Here is an 18,278-nt window from a genome sequence, read left to right on the forward strand (position 1 = left end):
CCTGAACTAAATAGGAATCATATTCAAAGAAGATCAACATCCCGTAATGTGCAAGCTATCTAGAATGTACATCTTGTAATAAAGGCCCGTAACTCGCGCAGTTGTTCCCACTAGGTTTTTTTGGAGCACGATGACAATGAGGATCTTGGGCGATGGCGAGGTCGACAAGGGGTGCGTGCAGTGGCGGAGCCAGGAAAACTTAATGAGGGGGGGGGGGCAACTGATGTTAAATCATATTAGCGAGGGCCAAAGCAAACCAAATGACTGTAATACACAATATCAACAACAGATAACCACTGATGTATTGGAAAAATCTGTTGGCCCGGGCCGGGGCCCGTGCTGGCACCCCCTGCCTCCGCCACTGGGTGCGTGGCCAGCAAAGAATGTCATAGCGCACATGGCATGCATGCCCGCGGACAAGTGATGGGTTTTGTTATTCCCTGTCAAAATTTGCATGAAGCACGGTGTCCTGCTCTATATGTCATCTTAATTTCCTGGTTTTGCTAAGCTCGTGCAATTGCAATTTTGCGACATGTAATCAGTTTATAGACTACATGGTTCTTTCATTATTTTTGTTCATCGAGCCGGAAAAGGATTGCAGTAGACCATAGGTGGCGACCATGCAAACATTCCAGAACAGAGCGTATGTGCTCACGACGATGAAAGCATCATTAAACGTTCATTGTATGGGGGTTAGGGTTTGGGCTGAGGGTTTCTGAGTGTCTGACAAAATGTCCACTATCGCTGATTTTCTACTTAAACGTAACTAATAACTCACAATGACCACTATCACTGATTCTGTACCTTAGGCCATGTACAACGCAGTTGCTTAGGCAGGTGCTTCAGCAAGAAAACCGGGTTTTTTTTTCGAGATAGCTGGACGCGGGTGCTTAGATGGAGGGAGAGAAGCAAAGTCTGGCTTCCAGTGCTAGCCGATGCTTGACCATCTGTAAGACTGGAGTTAGCCTGGCTATGCCTTAACTAAAGTGGTCTAAGCACCTGTAGGAAGTGTTCACCATTGCGGGGCGACAATATTTTAAAATGCCACACTGCTCTCGCTCTTTAAGCACCGGTCTGTAAGCGTCGGCCATTGTACAAGGCCTAAGTACGTAATGTTCTGTTTTTAGTAAATGCGTACGTGCAATGCTCATTGATAATAGAGAGAAAATTAATTGCACATTCATATTAGATAGGATATCAATTATATGTTATTTAACAGAAACGTCAATATTTGGTACGATATTAATTTCATGCTAAACATGTTAAGTGCTCATCATTGGTGCAATCTAGGTCGTTATATTGACATGATTTGAAGATCAAGATGAATTAGAGCTTTTTATATTGATATAGATATAGATGAGTTATGCATGCTAATACAGAATTAAATTAAATTTTAAAAAGGGAATTTTGATTACCCAATAGCCTAAATATCTACACACTAATTTTAACACTACGTACACATCAGTTGCTATGGAAGGATAAACCTTACAGGAATAAGTGCCCAAGAAGATGGACAACCCACAATGTGCAAGCTATCTGGAATGTACATCTTGTAATAAAGGCCCATGCCTCCCATGGTTGTTCCCACTAGTTTTTTTAGAGCACAATGACAAGGCAGATCTTGGCGATGGCTAGGGCGACAATCGGTGCATAGAGCGAAGAACATCATAGCGCCCATGGCAAGCATGCCTGCGAACAAGTGAGTGGGCTTGCTATTCCCTGCCGGAGTTTGCATGAAACATGTTTCCTGCTCTATATGGTGTCTTCATTTCCTTGTTGTGCTAAGCTCATGTGATTGCAATTTTGCGACATGTAATTAGTTTGTAGACCGGGTGACTCCTTCATTATTTTTGTTCATTGAGCCGGAAAAGGATTGCACTGGGCCATAGGTGGTGACAATGGAGACATTGTAGAGCAGATGCTATGTGGTCACGACGGCAAAAGCGGCAATAAAAGTTTCAATTTATGGGGTTTAGGGTTGGGGCTGAGGGTTTCACGGCATCAAACAAGATGGCCCACACGCGGCGTGGTTGCAGAGTTGGCTCGCCAGCTATGGCGGCTGTTAGCTAACGGCGAGGTGATTTCATAAAGTTGCTATGCACCTTAATATCCATGCATGCGTTAGAGCTAATTGACAACGGAAAATTAAACAACATGGACCATCGAAGAACATACACTGTGATGCCTTCATTGACCATGACTCTGTTGGTGGTGGTGGTGTGTGTGTCCATTGATATGATGTGTCTCCTATCTATGTTGCCACACAACCAATATATGTGATATGCTATGGGACGAAGCTACACATGGCCGACCCACGAAAATTAAACTTTAAAATGACAGGCTATAACAACAAGAATGAAAAGGATTTTTGAATAACAAGAATTTAAGCCGTCTTCTAGTGTAACACTTCCATCAATTTTGCATCATTAACCTTTTTTGGGATATATTGCAATGATAAGATTGGGACTTCTGGAGTTTTGCAATGCAACTATCATTAGTCATCTGCCGTTTTGGAATGCAACTAATGGTAGTTTTGCATGCAACTATCATTAACGGCAGATGACTAACAAGTTGAGATGGGAAGATAGTAATAGAGAAAAATCGTGATATAAGTGACACTATGGGTAGTTTACAAAATAAAATACATCTCATTTTCCAAGATCATCCTTCATTTCGAGGTTCATTATTCTTTGCAAACGTATTACTCCCTCCGTCCCATAATATAAGAATAGTGTCAAAAACGCTCTTATATTATGGGTCGGAGGAAGTATATGGAATAACATGGATGCACTTTCGTTAGGTGTTACTTTTCATACCTGAAATATGCTATAACATTGGAACATCGTATTCTTGTAAGTATCTTTTATAGGTGTAAGCATATCTCTCTTGACATCGAAATTACGCAAATTAAAATTTTCTCCTTTTCTCCATCGCACAACAAACCCTACCCAAATTTCAACATCTCCACACAAATGTAACTCTAGCAGCCAAAATCAACCTCAAAACAGATAGAACCAAGCAAGAGAAGAGATGGTTCTAAGCTAGTGCGCTTACCATACACGACGGTGGGCCAGTTTGACGCCAACATTCTTGCGTTAAGGTACGAGGTGCCACATGAGCACACATGGCCAACTATGTGCATCTCGTTGTTGAGAATATCAAAGAACCACACCGATGACAGACCAGACACTGATAAACCAACACCTCAATCGGATTCGCTTCATTTGTTTTTTGTGTCTCTCCATCGGAATCATCAAGTGCAGAATGTTGTCTAGGTCTGCAAAACTACAACCCACTCACTCCTTGTGTCATGCCAGAACACCTCGCTGGTATGATTAACTTTGTGAAATCCGGTCTATGTGCAAGATTTACTGCCCGTGAGGCAGCTACCATAGTGAGGCACTACGACAATCATAATGGTTGTATTATGAGGTCTAATAAATACAGTGACCAAACCAAACCCTCATGCCAAGTTTAGGTATACCATGGATGTATTTCAATCATTGGATATGGTACACTTGTGTCTAATTAATTATCATTGATCTTGCATTTTGGATATTTGTTCTGCAATGCACTAGCAGCCTGAGCTTCATAAAGACCAAAACTTCACAGGAGAAAAAAAAAGTGGCCCTTGATAGGAACCACATGCTCTCTGCTCATGTCCATGATAAATAATTATTAGCCTTCATTTAGTGAAACATCGTAGCTTGAGGAAAATAAAAACAAAAAGGTGAAGTGGTGTGCATCTGCATCCAGTGAACCCATGTTATAAAATGTGGGTAGAGTAGCATTGACAAAATATGACACACTACCATCTGAGATTGATGAGAGACAAAGCAAGTTTGTTGCCATGGGTCTGCCGAGGCCTTTGGATGGGGGCCAAATAGTGAGTCCTGGGATTGAGAGACGTAAGGAACTGATCGCAAGCTACTATGCCATCGTAGACTTCTCCTTTTCCTTTGATTCTCTTGTGCTTGCCCTTTACTATGTGCTGCTTATGACCCATTACGAGCACGTCTGAAACCAAAAGTCTAAGAATAACTTCGCTCTAGCACACGGTTTAAGATAGTCTTCGCTCAATACAAAAAGATGGTATTATTTCCACGATATCACTGTCAGATCACAGGCAGTAAACACACATGATCACGGTGACGGCGAGAGACGCACGCAGCAGAACGACACAACGAAGGAGATGATTTTTGTGCTGCGTAACCTTCTCGGCTTTTCCTCCTCTTTCCTTTTATTCAATGAGAAAACAAACTGGATTTGAGATCCTATAGTTACGCCACAACTCCAGATGAATCGTGCCATTCCACGAATCGGCGTTGTGGCCCAACAACACACGCACGACCGGCCAAACGCACACTCTCACGTCAGCCCATAACTAATGCATGCAGGTCGTTACCTCTACCATGCCAACTACATGCAAACTCAACACAAAATAGAAAAAAGCCTCAATGTGAACGAGAACGTTTCAGGCTACAAGTTGAAAACAGATGCATGTACAAACTATAGCCTACACAACTAGTGCATGGAGCTATTGACTAATGCAATATCTGAACCTGACCTTGTAACAAGATTAGAACCAACAATCACCTCTCCCTAATCTTGTTACTCAATTTATTTCTTTGAATGCTGAGCACCTTCATGCCGGCTCGATGTCAGTGCTGCCTTGAACAAAACGTCCGCACTCTATTGCTGTCATGGAAGCTCGATCGAACACAACTGTCGTCTTCTTTAGATTCAGCACATAGAGCCGATTCATGGTTTTCCGGGCTCTCGCTAGCAGCTTCCCTGAGCGATCAAAGACACTTAGAAACCCACGGCGTAGCACTGAGTTGCACCCTCCCTCGTCAAGCTTACCAGACTCAGTATACTGCTTGTGATTTTGGAAACAAAACACACATTATTAAGGAGTATGTGTTGCCCGCTTACTGTCTGGAGCAACACTGTACCTTTGCCAAGAATCTTCACCACAGAATTGTCACCAAACTTCACACTTCCTTTTATGGACTCATCCCGCACAACAAAACTTCCTCGGCAGCCGGTCATGTGGTTACTCGCACCACTATCCACGTACCAAGTGGTACTATCCACATCACCACCATAGGCTAATTTGGCTTCACTTTCTCTTCATGTAGGAAGATCCTCTCTCGATTTGCTATTGGGTACACCTCCACTTTGCATAACTCAGATATGGATGGTACTAGATGTTGGGTGTTACCTCGTTTTCCAGGAGAATCAACATTCCCTTGCTCTCGCGCTCGACACTCTAAGCCGGTATGAGTCACTGTTGTTGCAACCGGCGCCGTTGCCGCCGCCGGCGTCACCGGCGCCGTACCAGCTTGCGCAACCATTGGCAGTGCCTTCTTCATCTCATCATTTTCTTTCCTTGCCTGTTGCATCTCCTTCTCTCAAGCCTGCACAGACTCCAGGAAGAGCAAGTACTCTTCATCACACTTGTGCCCGCTGCATCCTTCGCCTCTGCCTTGCATAAATGGGTCACAGTGTGCAACTTTGCTTCGGCTGCGGCTAGCTCCCCACGCAACCTCTCGGCCTCGGCCTTGGTAGTCTCCAACTCCTGCATGGATGCGCCCAAGGGAGTGATCTCAGCCACCTTCTCTTTCGGCTTGACCTTGGCGTGCTCCACCAATGGCCCGTGCTCACATACCATAGCCATCAGCAGTGCTGACTCATAGTCAGTGTCAGTGTCAGCGAGCAGCGCCTTCTCTTTCTTTGGTGCCTCGCACTCTGAGACGAAGTGGCCCTTCTCGCCACACTCAAAGCATGTAATCTTCGACTTGCCAAACTTGTCGTGACGTTCCTTCTTCTTGCCGCCACTGTGCCCTTCGTCGTCATTCTTGTTGATGTTGTTGGAGCCTTCCCCCTTCTTCTTCTCTTAAGAACCAACGCCTCTAGCTTGGCGCATGAAACCAACATCAACTTCTCTCCGTTGTCGCCACCATAACCATGCCCACGACGGCGTCCTCGATGACTTTCCTCAACAGCAGCAAGATGCCTCACGGCCTCAACAACGCTCATGGTGGAGAGATCGCCCCACTGCTCAGTTGTGTTGACGATGTCACCAAATCGATTTGGTACTGCACTGAACAGGTCTGCGATGACGGCCTCATCTGAAACATCCTCACCAAGGGAGTGAATCTCACTCACCAACATAGTGAGCTTTTGCGCGAACACGATCACCGTCTCACTGTCATCCATCTCGAGACGATCGAGCTGCCGCTTCAGCTGCTTCACCCTCGCCTTCTTGACGCAGTCTTCCTCTACACGCATGCATCGGATTATCTCCCATGCGTTCCTCGCGGTTTTGCAGCCCGCGTTGGCCATCATGACCGCGACGGGGACAGCCTGAGAGATGGCGGCGAACGCTGCTGCATCTTTGTCGTCGTCCTTGTCCCCCTCGCGTTCAAGAGCCGATGAGACACCATGGGGTCGAAGAAGAACCTTCATCTTCACGGCCCATATGGCGTACTTGCTGTCGGTGAGCTACGGGTACTGGACAGGGACAGCCGCCCTCGATGCAGTCCTCAGCATGATGGTGCCCTCCTCGGAGCCGCCTGCTCCGAGCCTCTTGCTCGGCGGGGTGTACTTTCCGCCGTCACCCTTGCCTGCATCGATGTTCTTCGTCGGTGGCTTCTCCCCCATCACGCCGCCGCCAAATGTTTTGCTACCAGGCTCTGATACCAATTGTCAGATCACAGGCAATAAACACATGCGGTCACAGTGGATGCAAGAGACGCACGCAGCAGAACGACACAAGGAAGGAGATGATTTGTATGCCACGTAACCTTCTCGGCTTTTCCTCGTCTCCTTTTATTCAGCGAGCAAACAAACTGGGATTGAGATCCTATAGTTACGCCACAACTCCAGATGAATCGTGCCATCCCACGAGTCGGCGTTGTGGCCCAAAAACACACGCACGACCTGGCCAAACATGCACTCCCACGTCAGCCCATAACGAATGCATGCAACACGTTACATTTACAGTGTCAACTACATGCAAACTGAACACAAAACAGAAGAAAGCAAACCTCAACGTGAACGAGCACGTTTCAGGCCACAAATTGAAAACATATGTACGTACAAACTAGCCTACACAACTAGTGCATGGAGCTAATGACTAGTGCAATATCTGAACCTGACCTTGTAACAAGATTGAAGGGGAATGCGACAGAAAACAAAAAATTTCCGACCTACGCACCAGCCCAGGACCACTATGGAGACTGCATACATGGTTTGATCTTTTTCGTTACCGACTCGTAGCGCAGCGGGAAGTAGAGTCGATGACGATCGGCGGTGCAGATCCCCGCAGCTAGGATTTACAACCTCCCAACCGCGAGGATGTATACCCTCATCTGCTCCTCAGACAGCCCTCCGGGAGGCGGTCGAACAGTCCCCCGGACGGTGTCGCGGACAGCCCTTCCGTAGGATCTTCGAAACTCGGACGGTCACACGGACAGCCCTTCGGGAGGCACTCACGAACTAAGACCAAAACTACGATCTCTCTACAGAGTTGCACACATACGGTGTCATCTATCCGGCAGGGCTTCGCCGTCCAGAACTAGTTCCTGCCGAAACCCAGACAGCCTTACGGCTCTACGAAACTCTTTTCGTGGGAGGGAGAGAAGAAGCCAGATAATGCATGGCATGTGTATGAGAGCAAGGGATGAGTGTGGAGGGCTGCCCCTCCACCTCTATTTATAGGAAATCCCAAGGGGGTAGGGTAGTTTCACAAAAAACCCAAAATGCACATGAATGAAGTCCTTCCACAAGGACCTAGGAGTGAAACCAAGGAACAAGAGGGTCCCCAAGGGGATACCCCATGTGGCCGGCCACACCCCCATGAGGGGCCCAAAAAATGGCTCCTATCCATCCATGTCATCCCCAAGATCTTTTGGAGCAAAGCCCCAAAAGGTGGCTTTCCATAAAGTAACCATAAAGCTGATTTTCACTATTCACGACGACATTTTTCAGCGTCTGATCGAACTGAAAATATTTATGTGGGCTAAGAACATTTCCAGTACCCACTAAAATGATTTTCAACGCGGTCCGAAACAATTCCGGTTTTAGTGATTTTCATCTGCGAAACGCATCTGAAGTGGCTCCGGCAGCTCCGGAACATTTCCGGTTTTTATCTCAGAAAATTCCAAAAAGCTTCCAGAATGATTCTGGCATCCTCCAAGAATTATCAGGCATGTGCCGAAACCAATTTGACTTAATGGTGTATCCCGAAACAACTTTTCGGTATCATCAAAACTTATCCGATGACCTCTCTCTGCGGTACGATTCCGCTGTCCGAAACTTTTCGGTGTCCGAAACTTTTTCGGTGATTTTCTCTCAGACTCCCTGTCTAGTATTCAGCGGATAGATGACCCTTAAGCGTGTGACCCTATAGGTTCGGTGAAGTATAGACATGACCCGGAACCCCTTCCGATCAATGATCAACATCGGAGCCGTGGACACCCATATTGACCCCTATACCCACACGAATAAATATTCGAGTGAACCTCCAGTTGCCGTGTGCTATTCCTGTTGCTTCGCGATATGTTACAAATACCCGAGGTGAGACATGTTGGCATTCCCGTGGATCAACAACTTGTCCACTATGCTAGTTACCTCGTTACCGGTATTGTTCTCTTTTCTCGTTATCGTGTTCCGGCATCCCCGTGATCAAATCACAAAGTGTCTGGCCAGACGATGATGGATACCGTAACACCGAGAGGGCCCAGAGATATCTCTCCATCGTCGGAGGAGCAAATCCCAATCTTGAGCTATCAAATTACTTGACACACTTTTCCATGAACCCGTAAGCCGCCGTAATAGCCACCCATTTACGGATGACGTTTAACAAACCCCAAAGTTCATGAAGCAAGCATGAAGAAACTCGATACTCTCATGGTCTAAGGAATCATGCAAACGTTAACCATCTCTGTGTTATGTACCAATAAACCTGTGACGAATGAATCTCATAGCATAACATCAATCCGGGTCGATTCAACACAAATGTTCTCTTAACATTGTGCCCTCAAAGTTGCTGGCATAGACATGCCCATGACCAGGAAAACAGAATCATCATGCAACACTTGAGCTAGTCTTAGAGGCCAGACTAGGAATACTTCTTATCGTTTATTATTCCACACGTGCATTTGAGTCTTCCTCCGAGCCTCGTAGATATTGCAGACTCGAGAATCATTGCAGTTATAGCATGGAATATAAACATAATTATGAACTCGGAGATAAATAATATCATTTATTATTGCCTCTAGGGCATATCTCCTACAAAGATTAGCACCAACAATCACTCCTTGCTCACTGGTTGGCTGGATACTCAAACATAATATCACATTGGTTGCTCGTCGGCTGGATACTCGAACATTTGGTCTGTCAAGGAGGAGCTACTGCCGGGGATAAGAAAGGCGCGTGGCCGCATCCTCCATTAGCTCGAGGTGGCGGTGTCGGCGGTTCCTCAAGCTTGAGGGCCGTCGTCCATGAGGAGGAGCGCGCGGCGCGGCAGCGGGTGTGGTATACTACCGGCGCCACGCCGCCCATAGCTCCTCGTTCGCCAAGGCCGACACGGAGCCGGGACGGGTCCGAAGCGAATCGGACCTCGCCGCCGCATGGGCCCCCGACCGCTCTGTGATCACCAGTAAGAAGGACGCCAGGCGCCGCCGTCGTCTCGACGGCGAGATTGTTAAGTATGGCTAGGAGTGGTCTCTTAGCCAGACCTCCACCTACACCAGCAAGGGCAAGGCCGCCAGAGGGCTCGGTCGGCTCCGTCGGCAGTGGCCCCAGCGACAGTCGCACCGCGCAGCAGGAGGCGGAGTGGCTATGTCGCGAGCGACAGGCAACCGTCGAAAAATGCTGTCGCGGCCCTCGGGCGCACTTCTGCCGCTGTAGGGACGATGGCAGCGGCGGTGCGGACGGCGAAGGCGGTGCGGCAGGACAGGGCGGCCACGCGTGGTTTTCCATTATAGAGTTTAGGACTTTTTTTAGTTTTTAGTTAAACGGTCGAAGTATTGGCTATTTTATATAAATTATATCCGATCTTTTTAATGAAATTCACCCGGTTTGCTTGAATTTCGTTTGGTTAGTTTAAACCATGTTCGAAATGTATGCATATAGCGCTGGATGGCCGGCTGCCGCATCCGTGTCCGCGCACTGGTCCCGCCCTGTCCGCGGATGGGTGGCATAGAAAATTTACGGTTCAGCATTGGAGACTTTTTTAACAAGGTGGTATAGGTATAGATATTGAAGATTATGTTTTGGCTTACTGAAAAAAAAAGATTATGTTAGGACGTGTCAGGCACGCACGTACCAGTCGCTAGGTCAGTCAGTCCCGTCACCCGCCGAGCCGAACAAACCGAACAAGGCCACGGTGACCGGAAGGAGACCTGACGTGGTCACCATGTCATGAAACGGCTCATGGGTGGTCATGTGCGACACGAAACGTACTGAACACACGTATATCTTGCACGTGATTTAACCATCTATCTATATATATATATATATATATATATATATATATATATATATATATATACTAATTCTAGACTCCCTAAAAATTACCACGTTAATCAGATTTTTCGAGCTGTTAATCTGGTGGGACCGAGTTATTACGGTGTAGATCTTCGGAGAAATCTCACAATAGAAAAAAAACAAATATACGAGTCATCCACCTCATAGGACCAGAATCGTAGCAATCATGGTCTCTCTTTCCTTCAAAACGTGGTCTCTCTTTTCTTGAAAGAGAAAAAAAACATGGTCTCTCTTTCTCACGTCTCTCTCTCTCTCAAGTCCCTCTTGCTCTCTCGCTGCTATAGATCCGTTTGACTAAGCCCCTCCAATGTAATCTCTCTTTGTCACGCCTCTCTCTCTCAATCTCTCCTGTCGTTCTTGGTCTCATGTTTTTCTTCTTCCCCACATGGAAAATTCTGCTGCTCCTAACAGAAATCAACCGACCTACCTCTCCCTATACATATTCTTTGCTTGCTCCTTGATGATGAGGTCTTTCAATCTACGATCGCCTCCGTTTCAGGCATATGCTCCTCCTCCCTGCCGGTCGCTGCGGTAGATTCGTTTTCACTAACCCCCTCCAAAATTACTTGCAGCAGTACTTTTGTGGTTTTCTTGGCCTCGAACCGATCTAGACCTGCTTGCCATAGAAAATAATCATAGCCTCAACTTTTCACGGTTTCGCCAACCCATCATGATTGCTCGAGATCGCAGCGGCCGCCTGCGCTATCGGCCAGGTACGCAATAGCACCTTCAAGTTACTTTTTTCTTCTTCACATGTTCTGTTGTGGAACCAAAATTCAGATTATATGTTTGTTTGACCCAGCTATTGTGATCATTTAATGGTCGTTATAGATGTTTCTCTAGAGATAGCCTTGCATTCATACATAATCAGAAAATTACTGTACACTTCAGAGTTTGTTGGACTGAAATAAATCACGGCAGCCATCTGCTTGGCTTGGTGTGCTTCCGGTGTTATTTCTAGCAGCGACATTATTGTTGGGGGAAGGCCGGGCAGACGGATCACCAACACCATCAGAAATTATCATGAGGTCAACACTACTTAACAAGTCATGCTGGCTTCGTCTCCGGACTAGCATCCGCCTTGGCAATGGCGACCGAGAGGTAATACCATCAGCTGCTTTGGATAAATATGCCTGAGTTTTTTTTGCTCTTGCCTAACCTGTAGCGCTAGCCCGCGGGATTTACTGGATATAAAAAGATAAGAATATATTCACAGAATAAATTACATGCAGAGTTGCAGAGTAAGTTTGGGAATAGTCGAATTTCAGTCATACATGCTATATTTATGCTCATGACGGCACCATCGAAATCGATCTGAAAGGGCCGGAATCCCAGTGCTCACCTGCTACTGAACAAGAGGACTACCAACGAAGGAGAGTGGTCAAAGACTCGAACTGTGGTGATCCCCCAGTTTCTCAGTATTTAGTTACCGGGTTATCTTGCCCAAGATGATATCAGTTTTTGTTTTACTCCTTTCGCTGAACCAGCAGTGTTGCTGTAAGTTGGTCCATAGAACGATGTTCTTTGTGTTTCATTTTCAATGAAATATGGATGGAACCGGGACAGGGCCTTTTCATAGAAACAAAGTTACCCTCATGATCTCGTTCAGTATAATCGTATCGGGATGCACATCCACAATTTTTGTAGAAGAATGTAGTTCGTAGTTACATACTAGAATCTTGCATCACAAACATGTACATGTTCTCTATAATCTACCAATGATGAAATTCTGACCATATGTCATTAAAAATATCCATTCTTATTCATTAGGCACACATAAGTACAATACAGATAAACCACACATTCAGTTATATTCAGTTTTGTTTCATGTGCATGAGGTTTCACTTCTTTTATCACTAGTAGAAAAGAGGGCTTTGGTTCAGGCCAGGTCAGCCCATTAGTACCGGTTCAGTCTAGAACCGGGACCCATGGGGGCACTGGTCCCGGTTCGTGAGGCCAGGGGCCTGCCGGGCCTCGTGGGGGCATTGGTCCCGGTTCGTCTGGCCCTTTGGTCCCGGTTGGTGGGACAAACCGGGACCAATGGGCCTCGCTCCTGGCCCACCACCATTGGTTCCGGTTGGTGGCTTGAACCGGGACCACGGGCTGCCCTTTAGTCTCGGTTCATACCACGAACCGGGACCAATGAGGTGCCTATATATACCCCTCGCCCGCGAGCAGAGCACTCCAGTGCTCTGTTTTTCTCTGGCCGGCGAGGGGAGGGCTTTGTGGTGCTCTACCTCACCTCCTATGCACATGAGGTGTTCGATGAAATGCCCGAGCCACACTAGTTAAGCTTTCTCGTCTCGAAGCTCGACCTCAAAGCTCCATTTTCCTCGAGATTTGTCTAGGTTTAGCGGCCCGTCACGTCCCATTCCCGTCTTCACCACCGTCGATCGCCCGCGCCGATCTCGTCGCCGGCACCACCGTGGTGAGCCTCTTGTTCTTATCTTCTTTCTGAAGGAAAAAAAAAATCTTACTTTAGATAGATACTTGTCTAATTTTCTTACTATTTTATTGCTTGTTATTATATAGTGCGATGGTTTTGGTATCCGCCCCCGTCGGCCCTCGTCCTGTCTATGATTCGGATGTGGTATATATTATCTTTATGACTATTGGTTCATTTATTGTTTATGAAAATTATGCCGAGCAACGTGACATAGATTTTATTTATCTAGGAGGTATGTGAACCGGAAATTCCAACCGACCCAATTGTCGAGAGGTTAAATTTAGTTGAAGAAGAAAACAATTTCTTGAAGGAAAAATAAAAAAAATTGACGAGGAGAAGATGATATTGGAGTTGCATGTTGCGGATGTCGTCGACGATCACAAGATCAAGATGGATGCAATGCGCTTGAAGATTAGAAAGATTAGAAAATATGCCATTCATACCGAGGCTTGGTATCATTATGCCGTTGGATCAATTGTTACCTTGGTTGCGATTATGATCGCATTTGTTTTCGCATTGAAATGTTTTACATAGTTTCAATGTATGGTTTAATTAATTAGATGCTCTGGAGAGCTATATGTTGTTAGATGAGAACTATGTATGTACTTTGGTTTTAATGTGATGATGAACTTCTATTAATTTGGTCACTTAATTATCTATTCATGATGTTCTGTAATGGTTTTTGACACACTTAATTATATATAATGCACGCAGATGAATCGGCAATGGATGTACGGTGATAGACACACCTCCGAGTACATTAAGGGCGTGCATGATTTTCTCGAAGTGGCTGAGGCAAACAAGCAGAATGGTTTTATGTGTTGTCCATGCCCTAAATGTGGGAATACGAAGTCTTACTCTCACCGGAAAATCCTTCACACCCACTTGCTTTACAAGGGTTTCATGCCACACTATAATGTTTGGACGAGGCACGGAGAAATAGGGGTTATGAGGGAAGACGGCGAAGAAGAAGAGGACGATGACAACTATGTGCCCCCTGAATACGGTGATGCTGCAAAGGGGGAAGCTGCTGAAGATCAAGAGGAACCAGACGATGTGCCCAATGATGCTGCAACGGGGGAAGCTGCTGAAGATCAAGAGGAACCAGTGCCTGATGATGATGATCTCCGCCGGGTCATTGTCGATGCAAGGACGCAATGCGAAAGTGAAATGGAGAAGCTGAAGTTCGATCGCATGTTAGAGGATCACAAAAAAGGGTTGTACCCCAATTGCGAAGATGGCAACACAAAGCTCGGTACCGTACTGGAATTGCTGCAGTGGACGGCAGAGAATGCTGTGCCTGACAAAGGATTTGAGAAGCTATTGAAAATATTGAAGAAGAAGCTTCCAAAGGATAACGAATTGCCCGACAGTACATACGCAACAAAGAAGGTCGTATGCCCTCTAGGATTGGAGGTGCAGAAGATACATGCATGCCCTAATGACTTCATCCTCTACCGCGGTGCGTACAAGGATCTGAACGCATGCCCGGTATGCGGTGCATTGCGGTATAAGATCAGACGAGATGACCCTGGTGATGTTGACGGCGAGCCCCCCAGGAAGAGGGTTCCTGCGAAGGTGATGTGGTATGCTCCTATAATACCACGGTTGAAACGTCTGTTCAGAAACGAAGAGCATGCCAAGTTGATGCGATGGCACAGTGAGGACCGTAAGAAAGACGGGAAGTTGAGAGCACCCGCTAACGGGACGCAGTGGAGAAAAATCGAGAGAAAGTACTGGGCTGAGTTTGCAGGTGACCCAAGGAATGTATGGTTTGGTTTAAGCGCGGATGACATTAATCCTTTCGTGGAGCAGAGCAGCAATCACAGCACCTGGCCCGTGACTCTATGTATGTATAACCTTCCTCCTTGGATGTGCATGAAGCGGAAGTTCATTATGATGCCAGTTCTCATCCAAGGCCCTAAGCAACCCGGCAACGACATTGATGTGTACCTAAGGCCATTAGTTGAAGAACTTTTACAGCTGTGGAATGGAAACGGTGTACGTACGTGGGATGAGCACAAACAGAAGGAATTTAACCTACACGCGTTGCTGTTTGTAACCATCAACGATTGGCCCGATCTCAGTAACCTTCCAGGAGAAACAAACAAGGGATACCACGCATGCACGCACTGTTTAGATGACACTGAAAGTATATACCTGGACAAATGCAGGAAGAATGTGTACCTAGGCCATCGTCGATTTCTTCCGACCAACCATCAATGTCGAAAGAAAGGCAAGCATTTCAAAGGCAAGGCAGATCACCGGAAGAAGCCGGCCATGCGTACCGGTGATCACGTACTTGCCATGGTCAATGATTTACACGTAATCTTTGGAAAGGGCCCCGGCGGACTAGCTGTTCCGAATGACGCTGAGGGACACGCACCCATGTGGAAGAAGAAATCTATATTTTGGGACCTACCCTACTGGAAAGACCTAGAGGTCCGCTCTTCAATCGACGTGATGCACGTGACCAAGAACCTTTGCGTGAACCTGCTAGGCTTCTTGGGCGTGTATGGGAAGACAAAAGATACACCTGAGGCAGGGGAGGACCTGCAACGTTTGCACGAAAAAGACGGCATGCCTCCAAAGCAGTATGAAGGTCCTGCCAGCTACGCTCTTACGAAAGAAGAGAAAGAAATCTTCTTTGAATGACTGCTCAGTATGAAGGTCCCGACTGGCTTCTCGTCGAATATAAAGGGGATAATAAATATGCCAGAGAAAAAGTTCCTGAACCTAAAGTCTCATGACTGCCACGTGATTATGATGCAACTGCTTCCCGTTGCATTGAGGGGGCTTCTACCGGAAAACGTCCGATTAGCCATTGTGAAGCTATGTGCATTCCTCAATGCAATCTCTCAGAAGGTGATCGATCCAGAAATCATACCAAGGCTAAGGAGTGATGTGGCACAATGTCTTGTCAGTTTCGAGCTGGTGTTCCCACCATCCTTCTTCAATATCATGACACACGTCCTAGTTCATCTAGTCGACGAGATTGTCATTCTGGGGCCCGTATTTCTACACAATATGTTCCCCTTTGAGAGGTTCATGGGAGTCCTAAAGAAATATGTCCGTAACCGCGCTAGGCCAGAAGGAAGCATCTCCATGGGCCATCAAACAGAGGATGTCATTGGGTTTTGTGTTGACTTCATTCCTGGCCTTAAGAAGATAGGTCTCCCTAAATCGCGGTATGAGGGGAGACTGAATGGAAAAGGCACGCTAGGAGCAGACTCAATAATATGCAGGGACGGGCATTCTTGGTCTCAAGCACACTACACAGTTCTACAGAACTCTACCTTGGTGACCCCGTATGTCGATGAACACAAGAACAGTCTGTGCTCCAAACACCCGGAGCAGTGCGACGACTGGATTACATGTGAACACATCAGGACTTTCAGCAGTTGGTTGGAAACACGTCTCAGAGGTGACAACACTGTTTGTGATGAGCTGTACTCGTTGTCCAGGGGACCATCTTTGACTGTATTGACTTACAAAGGATACAAGATAAATGGGAATACATTTTACACGATCGCCCAAGATCAAAAGAGCACCAACCAAAACAGCGGTGTCCGCTTTGATGGAGCAACCGAGAGGGGAAAGGACACATATTATGGTTACGTAGTGGACATATGGGAACTTGACTACGGACATGATTTTAAGGTCCCTTTGTTTAAGTGCAAATGGGTCAATCTGTCAGGAGGCAGGGTACAGGTAGACCCACAGTACGGAATGACAACAGTGGATCTGAAAAATCTTGGGTACACTGATGAACCGTTCGTCCTAGCCAATGATGTGGCATAGGTTATCTATGTGAAGGAAATGTCTACCAAACCGAGAAAAAGAAAAGATAAGGAAGCGAATACATCATACGATGAGCCAAAGCGCCACATAGTTCTTTCAGGAAAAAGGGACATCGTGGGAGTGGAGGGCAAGACAGACATGTCTGAAGATTATGAAAAGTTTCATGAAATTCCTCCCTTCAAAGTCAAGGCTGACCCAAGCATCCTGATAAACGATGAAGATTATCCATGGTTACGGCGCAATAAGCAAATGACACAAGCGAAGAAAAAGTGAAGACTTTCTCCCGCAACTATTATGATGATACCATGCCAACTTTGTAACAGACAAGTATGATACCATTGTCCGTTTTGTACACGAAGTGCATCCAGTTTTTGCCGTAACCCTCTCAACTTTCTTGCACATGCTATGTGGATGAAATGATGATACCATGCCAACTTTCAACCTTTTCAGAGTTCATTTGAAATGCTTTTCAATTTCAGGGTCTTATAGCTCAAAATAATCAATAAATGCATGAAAAATAACAAATGAAGTCAGAAAGGGTTGAAAATTGATGATGTGGCTTGGAATCGTGCATTTTGAACACACAAAAAGTCAGGAGTTCAAATAAGTTTTAAAAAATGAAATCCCTTTGTAACAGACGAGTTTCCGTATGAAATCCTGATACTTCGAAAAAGATTGTCCGTTTTGTACACGAAGTGCATCCAGTTTTTGCCGTAACCCTCTCAACTTTCTTGCACATGCTATGTGGATGAAATGATGATACCATGCCAACTTTCAACCTTTTCAGAGTTCATTTGAAATGCTTTTCAATTTTAGGGTCTTATAGCTCAAAACAATCAGTAAATGCATGAAAAATAAAAAATAAAATAAATAAGTAATTAGAAACAAAATAATATAAACTTTAATAAAATATATATAAGTAGAAACAAAATAAAATAAACTTTAATAACATAAATAAAATTTATGAAACTAAAATTATCAAAGTATTTTCTGTTCAAAACATTATAAGCAACCTCTAGTATTGTTGAAACTAAAATTATATAAAATTGATGCAACTAAAATTATCGAAGTATTTTCTGTTCAAAATCATTGAAAGCAAAAAGAATTTTCATAAATAACTTTTTTTGTTAGAAACATTAATAGCAAAAAGAATTATCATAAAGTAAAATAAATAAGTAATTAGAAACAAAATAAAATAAAATAAATAAGTTTTTTGTTGTAAGTAGAAACAAAACAAAATAAGTAAAGCAAAAAAGAAAACAAAAACAGGCAAAAAATAAAAAATATGCCACCTACTGGGCCACCACGGTCTGAATACGACTAGAAACCCATCGATGGGCCAGGATTCAGGCCCGCAGAAGGCCCAGTAGGCCCATCAGGCATAGCAGTGACAATTAGGCCCGTAAGCCTGCAATGGAGAGGAGCTGGAGAGGGGAGCGGCAGTGGGGCTTATAAACCACTGCGCGCCCCTCTC

General features: G+C 45.5%; 1 long non-coding RNA gene across 1 annotated transcript; it reads left to right on the forward strand.

The window, feature by feature from the left end:
- The first annotated feature begins 10,826 nt into the window (after positions 1-10,826).
- Positions 10,827-12,359, forward strand: LOC123169873 (uncharacterized). Its single transcript, XR_006484970.1, has 3 exons — positions 10,827-11,270; positions 11,479-11,658; positions 11,790-12,359. It is a non-coding gene; the product is annotated as an uncharacterized lncRNA (long non-coding RNA).
- Positions 12,360-18,278: the final 5,919 nt, after the last annotated feature.

The sequence above is a fragment of the Triticum aestivum genome, chromosome 7D (assembly GCF_018294505.1).
Source record: "Triticum aestivum cultivar Chinese Spring chromosome 7D, IWGSC CS RefSeq v2.1, whole genome shotgun sequence".
Classification (NCBI taxonomy): domain Eukaryota; kingdom Viridiplantae; phylum Streptophyta; class Magnoliopsida; order Poales; family Poaceae; genus Triticum; species Triticum aestivum.